Raw genomic sequence first — 12,434 nt, 5'->3', positions numbered from 1 at the left:
AAAAAATAAATACAAAAGAACTTTCTTATGTGCTCCATATGATTATAAAAAATAATCTATAATTTAATCTTTGTTGCAAACTTCTTCTCTGGACCAAAGAAATCACCTCCAATCTAGTAAATGCTAACAGCATAGTTTAACTGAAAGTATGAACAGACACAGAAGGCCAATTTAAACAGATGTCATAATCAAAAAAATATTTACCCCACTTACATGTATTAGTTAATAGACATCAAAATGGCCAGCTTGACAGGAAGAGAAGAATGGGGCCACTTCAGTTATAGATTTCATTGAATCTCCCCAGAAGTTCCATTTTTATTGGCCTCGTATTCAGTCCAAAGGTGTTGCATAAGCCCCTTCCTGGCAAGCAGGAATACATCATCAATTTCCTTGACAGTTTTGAAAGTCTACTATTCAAATTGCTCTTTCACCATCCCAGTCTCCATGGAAGGTTCCAATATGTTAATATAATTCCAGATTCACTATTCTCAAATGTGCTGGCATCTGAGCAGCTCTCTCTGAAGGAGTCTTCTTGAGTGGCCAGATCTGTTTAAAAAATTTTAGAGGTGACTCCAACTTTATATTTCCCTTACACACATACATACCATTCATACAGAGTGTCCTTGGCAACTACTCAATTTTTAAAAGGTTTTTTAAACTCCAAATGACATGATAGGTTAGAATAATAATGCCAAGTAAATATTTATTGAGTGCCTATGCTGTGCTAGGTGCTGTTCTAAGCACTTTATTAACTTATTCAATCCTCACAATAATCCTAAGAGGAAGGGACTATATTATTTCTGCTCCTTTACTTCAGAGGAAATTCAGATACAGAGAGGTCAAGCAACTTGCTTCAAGTAGGAGGACACAGGAAGAAAGCTATGGAACAGTGAAGTCACGATTCAAATCCGGTCATTCTGGCTCAAGAGTCTAACCACCTAACCACTACAGCGACTATCTTACCACTTGATCATTTGAGGGTCTTCTGTGTTGGTCTTCTTCCATTTTTTCAGTTTCCTCTTGAGAAAAGCAAGATATTGGTGGATGCGTAACCCTGTAGACCTCAAGCAATTGATGATTCTTCCTGCCTCTAAATGGGTAGGTATCATAGTCTGCCAGTCAGATGGAACTCTTTTTGCAAATGGCTAGAATAATATTTGGGGGTTTTTCTTAGAAACCTAAAAAATGTTTCAGTACTAAAGTGAAGGAAAATATGTGTGCAACTAAAGCCATATGTAATTTTGAATTTTCTGTCTGAAATAATAGATAATTCTTTTATTTTTTTATACTGGAAAATTAAAGCTGAGACTTCAAGTCATTTTTCCCTAAATTACCTAGCTAAAACTTGGAGATACTAAAATATAAAATAAACAACAATTATGGATAATATTCACTCAATGGCATGGTTAGAACTAGAGACAAGGTCATTCTCAACATCTTCTCTTCTAACATGTAACTAACTCCTACTTCTTTAGCAGTGACCACCTCAGCCCACTTTAATCATCCTATTCTTTTAAAAAAGCAAAGGGGCACCCGGGTGGTGCAGTCAGTTAAGCGTCCGACTCTTGATTTTGGCTCCGGTTGTGATCTCAGAGCCCTGAGATAGAGCCGCATGGCAGGCTCTGGGCTCAATGTGAAGTCTGCTTGACATTCTCTTTCTCCCTCTCCCTCTCCCCCTGCTCTTGCACACGCACACACATGCTATCTCTCTCTCTCAAATAAGATAAACGATCTTTAACAAAAATAAAAATAAAGCAAAACCAGTCATTGAATTTCCCTAACTTTTTGACAACCTCCAATTCAAAACTGGATCCCATGGTATTAAATCCTCTCTATAACCATGTAATACAGTCCTAAATCCTGTAAGAATCTCCTAAAACTCTACTTTATTGAGACAACCTACAGTTCCTCTGGAGTGCATTCCCTCAGCTGCAGTAAGTGTAATAAATCTGACTTGGACTTCAGGGTTCTTTCCTAGTCCTCTTTGGTCTATGGGCTATAACAGTTGTCTAGCTCATTTGACTAGATGAAAGGTGCTAAGATACACCTAAGAGCAATATTTGGGAGAAAACTGACAATTCCATTTTGAATATGTTGAGTGTAGGGTGCTTTTGAGAAATTCAAGCAATGTTAAAGAAGCACTGGTGTGTAGGGGGTCTATATGGAACAAAGGGAAGCATGAATACAAGTTTAGAAGTTGTAGATGGACTATAGATGGAAATTGAAGCTAGGATATGGATGAGATACTCTGCAAAAAGCATGGGGAGAGAAGAATGGGGAAACTAGGACTGAATCTTTAATGACTCCAGTATGAAGATTCTGTAGAGGAGGATGAACAACAAAGGAGGCTGAGAAAGCACATTCAGGATAAATTAGAAAGACCAAGAATATATCATCACATGAACTACAGAAGATATTTCAGGGCCTATGGAGTGACCAGTGGTTGAAAGCATTTAAGAGATCAAGTGAGAAGAGAATGCAAAATTTTCCTTTGGAGTTCACTGATATTTTTTGTGAGAGATTTTTCAGAATTTTGATGGAAGGAGAAGCCAGATTAAGTGGATGAAGAGTAAGTATGAGGTAAGCAAAGTGAAAAAAGAGAGGTCTTCCAGAAGAAGGGACAGTGTGGTAGTGCTATGTATAGTGGTTAAAAGAATGGATTTTAGAGAAAGACTGATAAGAGTTCAATTTCTAGTTGTGTCCCTCACTAGCTGTGTGACTTGGTTAGGTTACTTAACTGATTTGTGCCTCATTTTTTCCATCTGTCTACTAGGGGGTGTGGGAATAGTAACAGACCACTTGGGTTTGTGAGAAGCAATAGATCAATTAACAGAGATGTTTATACATAGTAAACTCTCAATAAGGATGAGCAACAATTATTTCAAAAACATGAGACAGCATGCCTCTATAGGGGCCTGAAGGTAGATTTGATATGAATGTTGAGTATGGAGATAAGATTGCAAAGCGGTTTGACAAGATCCTAGATCTGGAAGACCTTGAATGCCATGCTAAAGGGGTACATTTCCTCTCATGGCATAAGGATTCATTGAGGGAGTTTAAGAAGAGAGTGATGTGATTATATTTCTATTTTAGAAAAATCACTGTGACTATAGGCTAGAGGATGGATTGGAGTAGAATCTAGCCGGAGGCCAGGACAGCAGTTAGGAGCCCATTTCAAAAACCTAAATGAAAAGTGATAATGCCTGGATTAAGGTAGAGGAAGTAGAAATGGAAAAGAAAATAATAATAATAATCAATTCAAGGGGTAAAATTATCATGACTTGGTTACTGATTGTGTATTACATGCGAGGGAGAGAATGAAGTCTAGGATCCCCACCCTTCACCTCCCCCCAAGTTTCTAGTTCGGGTGGCTAGCTGAGTAGTATGGCCATTTACCGAGAAAGAAAGTGTAGGGCTGCTTGAAAATTAGGAGGATTATTGTTCAATTTTGGATATGCTGTGTCTGTGCAACATCCAAATGATAAGGATATCCAATATGCAACATAGAGCCCATAGGAAAGTTAGAGCTCAAGATCCATAAATGGTTGTCTACGTTAGGAGTATTCAGGTAGTTACTGAGGAAAAATATCTAGAGAGTACTTGAAAAAAAACATTATTCAGAGAATTTAGGAAAATAGCATCAATTGACAATAAACAAATGTTAAGCTTTGGGGAAGGTGGTGTATGGTAAAAAAGGTGATAGCACGGGGTAGTTGGTTTTCTCTAAAGGATTTCCAGAAGGCCTCAGTGGAAAAGGACAGCAGCAGTGGGAGAATGAGTAAGAAGGAAGAAGAACACAGCAGTATTAGACATAAGAGCGTGTTGGGGCTAGCTGATGGGGGGTGCGTGTGTTTTGTTCAGGGGACAAGGCGAAGACGTGTAGTTCCAAGTTTTTGGCGATTCAAACAGAGGCCATAAGAGGCCTCTGTTGGTTGCTTTCTGTGTATGATAATTATTATTCCAGGCCTCTGATGGTCACATTCTGTGTACGATGTTGTACACTTATCCTGAGTCAAACCCCTTTCCCTTACCTTTTGGCCTGGTAAGCTCTGCTCACATTTCATGACCCATCTCAAATGCCACTCTCTCTGGAACTCTTCCCCGAGTGACCTTAGCAGGCTTAATTTTTCCTTCTAAGTTTCCATAGTATATTGGTATACCTCTGCCATTGTAAGTAAAATATTCCCACCCTACAGTGGATTTCAAAGACATGTACATGATTTTCCCAAGGTTACCCAGGTTTTCTGACTTCCAAGATCAGTACTATTTCATTATATCCTGCTCCCCTTTTCCTCCAGGAACAGGGAAAAACCTCATGACTACAGACTTTCAGCCACTACAGGAGTTTGTTCATTTGGTTAAGAAGGTGTATAAAGGCCTGTATTAGATAAGGTTTGGAGTGAAGGGAGAGAGACTTTGCGTGCCCTTTGCCAACCTCTTACCTTTCCTACAGATCACCCACATCACTTCTCCTGCCCTCCTTCCCACAGTCTCATTTAAAGAGATACTTTCTTTTTCTAAGGGTAATTCTGTTATCTGTGCTCATAAGTCCTGACCCACAGTTCTACTTCAGAACAAGGGCAGATACCTAAAAAATAAAATACATGTTTGAGAAGGGGAAAAAAAGGACAACTACCACTAGACTCTGACCTGTATCAATATCACCCCCCTTCCTTGCCTTTATATTATAAAGTTGGAGGTTAAGATCATGGTTGAGGGAAGACACAACTCTATGTCTCCACTTCCTGCCTTTGTTCATTGCCAACTCACAGCAACCAGATGCCTCTCTGCCATCCCAGCAACTGGCCAGTGCCCTCACTGGCATCCATATCATCAGACCCAAAGGACTCTTTCTTGACAATGCTATGGCATCTGCCGTTGTTGAGGATTCCCATCTTTAAACTTTCTTAAACTGTAGATGTCATTCAACTTGACCACATTTTTTTCTTCTTGCCCATATCTCCTGCCAAAGGATGAACTTGGGCAGCCATATTTTATACCTAAGACCACAGGTGATAGGAGTAAGAGTAGACACCTGGTCAAGGTGGCCTAGATCTCTGATGTGACCTGGCTCAAAAAGAAGAGTCAGACCTATCAGATTCTCTCTTCCTTAGGAATTTGAAATAGAAAACACTTTGGCATGAGCGCTAAAAGGTCATGATGTATAGGAAAATTCTGGAGGCAATGTTTGACCATGTGAAGCCAAAACATGGTCATGGCTTCCAAAACTGCCTGTATCTGATGATGCTCACTTAGATTTAATTTCTAGGCTGGTTCTCCCTCCTGAGTCTCTCTTCTGAGCTTTTGGCCATGTTCACCCAACTGCCTGATGGACATTGCCATTCTCCATGGGTATTCCCCTAGCACCTCAAAATCAACATGTCTAAAATTAAACTTTCTTGTCAAAAGCACTTTTCCTCTGATATGCCTTTTCAGTGAAGGACACTTGCCACTGAAAACCAAAATCACCCTAGACTCCTCTCCTTCCAATCCCTTCGAAACATTAAATCATTGTCATTCTATGACATTGTCATTCTACTGTCTAACTTCAGGGCCTCATAAGTACCCTCCTGGTTTCCTTGGCATTGATCTCCTACCCCTGCCTATAACTCTTCTATGGCCTTCCCATTTTCTTACAGGAAAATCCAAACTCTTTAGCATGGCATCCAGATCCTCCATGGTGCTTTTCCTGGTTACTTCATCAACATAATCTTTTGCTGCACTCCATCTAACCATAGTTCCAAACTATCCAGACTTTCTGTGACTCCCACAATATCCCAAATGTTACCTCCATCTGGACGTTGCCCTCAGCATTCCCTCTTGCTGAAGGCTAATATCCCTTTCTCTTCTAGTCGACACTTTCCTACATTGTCTTTCAATATTTATGATCTTGCCTCCACATATAAATATTTATGATCTTGCCTCCACATATAAATCACTGTCTTTTCTATGATGTCCCAACTTTGTACAGATGAATATGACTTTATCGCACTTACTTTTAAAATGTTTGCGTTCCTCCATCCATCCTGGTGGGGCAGAAAACATATCACTTTTACTGTTTGTCCTATGCCTAGCAGTGAACACGTTCAGAACATGCTGTGGAGAAAAGGAAGGAAATGAATACACTGATCCTCCATGGGGAAAAAACTAGCCTTTCCTTTGAGAGAAAAGAATAATGCCAGGTAAGTGAAGTCAGGAAATTTTATGGTGATAATTAATTAAAAATGCCTACCAAAAACGAAAAAAAAAAATCCTCTCCTACACAAGAGCAAGAAAGGGCACCGTCCTCTTCCTCAGAAAGTGTAATGTCACCTCAGTAATTGGAAGCAGAAACCTCTAAAAGGTAGGCTGTCTGTTTCCCATAAGGATAACTGAGCAAGATGAAACAATTTCCCAGACTAAACAGAAGCCCTCAAGAATATAAAGAATTTACATCTACACTCCTATCTTCGTGAGAATATCGGGGATATGAGGCTGGAATTTGCTCCATTTAGATTCTGATAAAGTGAAAGTGGAACCCATCACAAAGAATGGTCCCAGTACCCTGGCAGACACAGGCAGGAAAGACTCTGTCACAGCTGATAACATTGCTAAAGAGTCAATTAGTCCCTAATTAGCTGAGCGGCCCCTGCTGCTGCCAGGCTTGAGGACAGTTTAAATAGGAATGTTTTTTAGTAACAATCTCTGTTTAGGATGTAATAAATGACTCATTCAATCCAGGATGGGAGAGGACCTCACTGCTCTAGACTGGGTCCCCCAGGGCTGAAGTGCTAAAGAAATCGGGGCTATGAGTCTGTATTTGGGTGTCCCTACCCTTTCTCCATGCTAAGTGCATGATCATGCACCATCCACCAGTCTAGGAGTGAAGGAAACTGGCTACAGCCTAAGAGACACACTAAGAGAGCCTGGGGAGGGCACCCTAAAGAAGGCTACTGGAAATAGGGAGGGGCCCTTGCAAGAAGGGCTCCACCAGCCAAGGGCTCAGCACTTAACAGCTTCTGGGGAAAGAAGGACCTGGGGGAAAGAACTTTTGCCTGTCCGAATAGACTGATAAATGCAACCTGAATACTCTAATCAAGAATGGGAAGCTGTTTCGGTTTCTGCGATGTGAGAATGATTGTCTTCCTTGCCACTTCCTAGGGGAGTCAGGGATAGGCAATGCATGATTCCTCCCTTGGCCATTCTTCTGCTCCAGTGCTCCAGGCAGAGATGACTTGGATGCTTGTTCATGTTTCCTCTGTGTGACATAGTCTCTTCCCATTCTAGTTAACTGCTTTCTTATTCTCCAGGTGTCCTCATATGTATCAATTCCTGTGGGAAGCGTTTGCTGATATTCTGCCCACACCTCCACCACCACCCACGTGAAGGGTAAGAACATCATCTAGGTCACTCTCATGTATGCTTATTAGGGCACATAGACTGTAAATTGCATGCCTACTTCCTTTTCTGCCTAGTGGAACCTAAGTTCCTCAAAGGCAGGAACCATGTGATACACCTTTGAATCTCCAGATTCTGACCTGCAGCATTGTCTAATCTCACATGTTTAATAAAGGTTTATTGAACCTTTCTTAATAAGATGAAATAATACACAATATATTATGATTGTATATAGTATAAGATGAAATAAGGCAGAGCTGGTCGTAGTGCAATATTCTAAACTGTAGTAGTAAAGATACTTTTAATGAAAGACAGCCCAAGTAGTAGGTCTGTGAAGTGGGAATACAGAGGGCAAATCTAAACCATTTCTGTGCCATGGACCCCTTTGGCCATCTGGAAACATCTTTGGGCCTCTTCTCAGACATTTTCTTTTAAATACAAAGTGAAATACATAATATGACAAAGGAAACCAATCATATGGAGATCGTTACTAAAAGAATTTTTTTAAGTTATGATTTAGTAGTATGTGTGTTTCTTTATTAACTCATCGAATAAAAAGATCACGTCCTAAAACTCTAATTTTTAAGTAACAATAAATGTCAACAATATTTGAAGATATCGACCATAACTATAATGTGACATGGAGATATCTGTACCTTCTACTGGCAAGAGTTACAAGTACTGCCAATACTACTGAGGTTTATTATCCACATTTATAACAGAAGGAAACCCGAAATTACAACTAGCAGTTAGTGAAAATAAAGAACATTTTCTCCAAGATCCAAGATCACGGATGCCCTGAATTCTATCTGTGGATCCCCTGGGCTCAGTAAACCCCTGTCTGTGGAACTCAGGGAAACAGAACACCTAAAGTAACTACCAAGAATAGCAATTCTTTCATCTTTGGAGGAATGGTATCTTCTCAAATCAGTGCAGGCCTCTACCTACATGCTATAGTAAACAACTGTTTTAGAGGTACTTTGGTTTCTGAAGGATATAAATATTCACTTTATTTATATAAAATATAACAGTTTACAAGACTTACTAGAAAACTACAGTGATGACAGCAGGGTGGTATTTGTTTAAAGATGGTTTATCCAGATGAATGGCACAGACTAGTGAGCTCAGCAATCAGCCCACACCTGTTCCACCAGTTGACTTTGACAGAGCTGCCAAAGCAATTCAGTGGGTTTAAATACTTTTTTCAACAAGTGTTGCAAACAACTGCATATCAAAATGAAAAACCAAAAAATCTTAACCCTTACCACATGTCGCGTACAAGTTACTTGAAATGGATCTTTGATCTGAATGTAAAAAATTACTAGAAGGAAACATAGGAAAAAGTATTTGTGACCTTTGGTTAAGGAAAGATTTCTTAGGCACCAAAAACAACCATAAGTGAAGATTTCACAAATTGGGCTTCATCAAATTTAAAATGTCTGCCTTTCAAAAGACACTGTTAAGAAAATTGACAGTTCACAGATTGGTAAAAGAAAAAAAATTAGCAAAGCTCGTACCTGATAAAGAGGTTGTATGCAGAGTACATAAATAGACAAACTCAGTAAAAAGAAAGGCAAAAGATTTTAACAAATATTTCACCAAGAAAGATATACAAACAGCAATGAACACGTGTAAAAATATTCATCGTTAATCATCAGGAAAATATGAATTAAAAGCACAAGGAGACAGGGAGATACCACTACACAACCTTTCAAATGACTAAAATTAAAAGGATTGATAATATTGTTAGAGCCCACATAAAACAACTGGAGCTCTAAAGATTGCTCATGCAAATGCAAATGATTTAGTTATTTTGGAGAATAGTTTGGCAGATTTTTATAAAATTAAACATGTACTTACCATATGACCCAACAATTCCACTCATAGATATTTACCCAAGAGAAATGAAAACATGTCCACACAGCAAATGTTAATAGTTGCTTTATTCCTGTAGCTGAACGTCTATCACCAGCAGAATGGATAAAATTATTGTGATGTATTCATATGATGGAATACTTCTCAACAACAAGCAATGAACTACATGTACATGCAACAACATGGATGAATTTCAGAAGCATTACACTAAGTAGCTAAGTGAAATAAGACAGATACAACAGATTACATTCTATATGGTTCCATTTATATGACATTCTAGAAAAGTCGAAACTGTAGAGACGAACAGATTGATCACTGGTTGCCAGTGGGCTGTGGGTAAAGGAAAGGATCGTCTACAAAGGGGCATAAGGGAACTTTCTGGGGTGATGAAAATGTCCCATATGTTAATTGGGGTGGTGAATGCACAATTTGTATATTTGTCAAATTCATTAAACAGTATACTTAAAAAGGGTGAATATTGCTGCATATTAAATAATAGTATCTCAATAAAACTTGACTTCTTAAAAAATTCTAAAGTTTTATCAGAGAGACATTATAAATTATATTTTGTGACTACAACTAAATTGTCCTTTCAGAGAGTTCAGTCTTTGGATTTTCCCCCCAAATGAAAGGCATTTGTGCATACTCTACAGAGAGGAACAGATGCATTGGCTCAGTGTCTTATTGAGTTTGTACGCTATTTAGAAATTGGATTGCTTTGACAAATTACTTGCTAGCCAGAAAAAGCATTAAGGGATTATTTGTCCACCATGATTTCAGATTTTTCCCTAATGATACAATCATTTGAAATAAAAGGCGGTAGCCAAAGTAGTTTTACTCAGGGAGATATTATTTCATACATAAGACATGTAAGAAACAGTATAAGCAAGAAAAGAAATATACTCTAATTTTTAAATTTTCAAACTTACTTTGTGTTATAAATAACAGCAGCAAACAATTTCAATCCTAAATAGCACACATTTCAGATTTCCTTATAAGCGCTTCTCAACTTAAAGACTTGAAATCACATGTGAATGTGGGTGTTTAAACTTCACTTTGCAATTTGAATCTTTACTTCTCAGGCCACTTTAATACCTATTTTAATGCTGTTTGAGGATACTGTTGGATTATATCGCTGTTTTTACTTTGTTTATGTGCTGTAATGTTTTCCTACTGTGCTAGAGAACATTTTGCTTTAATAGGATTCTATGTATTTCAAGAATTTATTTGTAAATAAGTGATGTGTCTTTCAATAAAGCAGAGAAGCTTCAAAATCTTCATAAAAGCAATGTCCTTCATTTACTTGCTAATAGAACAGTAACATCTGCCTTATCCAAAATAATTTTTTTTCATTTATAGCTCATAGAATGAAGAACCAACCACCACTTATTTTACCACTTATTTTAAATGAGTTTCTGTGTAACTGCCAAATTAAATGAATTAATTTTTACCTTTGGGTCTTGTATTGTCATAATGTTAGTTGTTTTAATGAACTGGTGATCATTTATTTTATTTTTTTATTCAATTTTTTGCCAGAAAGGCCAAAGATATGTTTGATCTCCAAGTAAGTGTTTACTGTGTTTACACGATGTCTATTCTTTTGTATATCTAGACCAGCTGCTAATACGCTAGCTGCTAGCCTCATGGGCTTATTTAAATTAGTTAAAATGAAAAGTTGCATTTCTTGGTCACACTTGACAAATTTCATGTGGTCAATAGCCATATGTGATTTGTGGCTATCCTGTTGGAGGGCACAGATATGTAATATTTCCATCATTGCCATAGTTCTTTTGGACAGGGGTGGTCTAAATCAGGGTCAGGAAACATTTTTCTTGAAGGGCCAAATAGTAAATATTTTAGAATTTATGGGCCAACAAGCAAAACTGAGGCTGCTATTTAGGTACTTAAATAACCATTTGAAAAATAGATCCAGTTAAAAATAGAAGAAAAAAATAAGCATTCTTAACGTGATGGCTGTAGAAAGCAGGCAACAAGCTGGATTTGAGCCATAGGTTGCCACCCCTGGTGCAGATCTTTCAGTTCTTGATTCATTAAGCACAGCTTTATTGAGCACATCTATGTTTTAAGCACTGGGCTACATATTAAGCAAAGTGTAGTGAGCAAGAAAACATAATCCCAGACCTTATGAAGTTCAGAACATAACAGGAAAAGCACTTTAACAAAAATTGCACAATTCATCAATTATTATAATTTAACAAATAAAATGAAAGGATAAACAGGATATTATGAAAGGAAGTAACAGAGGAACCTAAACTTGTGTGAAAGATTGACTTGGTTCTAAAAATTATAAATTATCTGCAACTAATATTAATCTGTAACATATGGCAACTACTGTTTATTATAGACTTTCTAGTTGACCCATGTGGGAAAGATGCGATAAAAGATCTAGCTAATATTTCTAAATGGATTTATGTTTAAATATATCATATTCCTCTATGCCATATGTTTTATATATGTGAAGTAATAGTACATCTAAAAATTATATTTGCTAAAATAACATTTATTGATGTTTGGTGTTTTATTTTCCTCTATTAGACACTTTTATAAGAATAAAAGTGTATAAATTAAATGCTTCTTTGTAATCGGAAAAACTTGTGACAAATTAACTCCTAAAATGACCCCAGTTTCCTATTGTTTATAGTCAGAATTCAAATTGAGCCCTTCATTAAACAAAACAGTCCAATGCTACTTTTAACAGTTTTTTAGAATGTGCCATTTTTTTTCCATTTATGAGAACTCAGTATACAAATCAGCAAAGCAAAATAAAATAAAAATATATGCTATACTGTCTTCCCATATATTGGCAGTGTTCCTCAAGATTTTATTTGGTTTTCTGAGTCTTTTATTGCACTTCGCAGTTCATATAAATGTGGCCTCTTTTATTGTGGTGTCAAGAACTTTATATAAATCTAACTCTTCAACCACCGAGCGTATGAGAGAGACCCGAGTGAGCAGAAGCTGTTCTAAACTGAGCGCACACCTCGACTGACAAATAGGACAAGCTGAAGTGGTTTAGAGATTACATCATGTGCCACATACCTGCTTTGTTTCAATAAGTAAACCCCAGACTGTGAAATATGGCTGGTTATACATTCAGATGAGGGTGAAATAAAGGGAATGAAATATTCTCTGAGGTCATGACATTGCATTTCAATTCTTCA

The 12,434-nt window shown here is 37.6% G+C and overlaps 1 protein-coding gene across 5 annotated transcripts in view; it reads left to right on the top strand.

Annotated features, from left to right (window-relative positions):
- Nucleotides 1-10,690, top strand: part of METTL25 (methyltransferase like 25) — a 137,376-nt gene extending 126,686 nt beyond the window's left edge. For 2 of the 5 annotated variants that reach the window (XR_015727151.1, XR_015727154.1), the window contains 4 exons: nt 1,014-1,098; nt 6,075-6,182; nt 7,290-7,368; nt 9,332-10,689. The gene's annotated coding sequence lies outside the window, so the exon portion shown is untranslated. The other 3 variants (XR_015727152.1, XR_015727153.1, XM_045780037.2) reach the window with 3 other exon arrangements.
- The last annotated feature ends 1,744 nt before the right edge of the window (nt 10,691-12,434 follow it).

The sequence above is a fragment of the Ursus americanus genome, chromosome 17 (assembly GCF_024610735.1).
Source record: "Ursus americanus isolate L20-20 chromosome 17, mUrsAme1.1.p, whole genome shotgun sequence".
NCBI classification, from domain to species: domain Eukaryota; kingdom Metazoa; phylum Chordata; class Mammalia; order Carnivora; family Ursidae; genus Ursus; species Ursus americanus.
The sequence above is the reverse complement of the archived record's forward strand: the minus strand, read 5'-3'. Positions and strand labels throughout refer to the sequence as shown.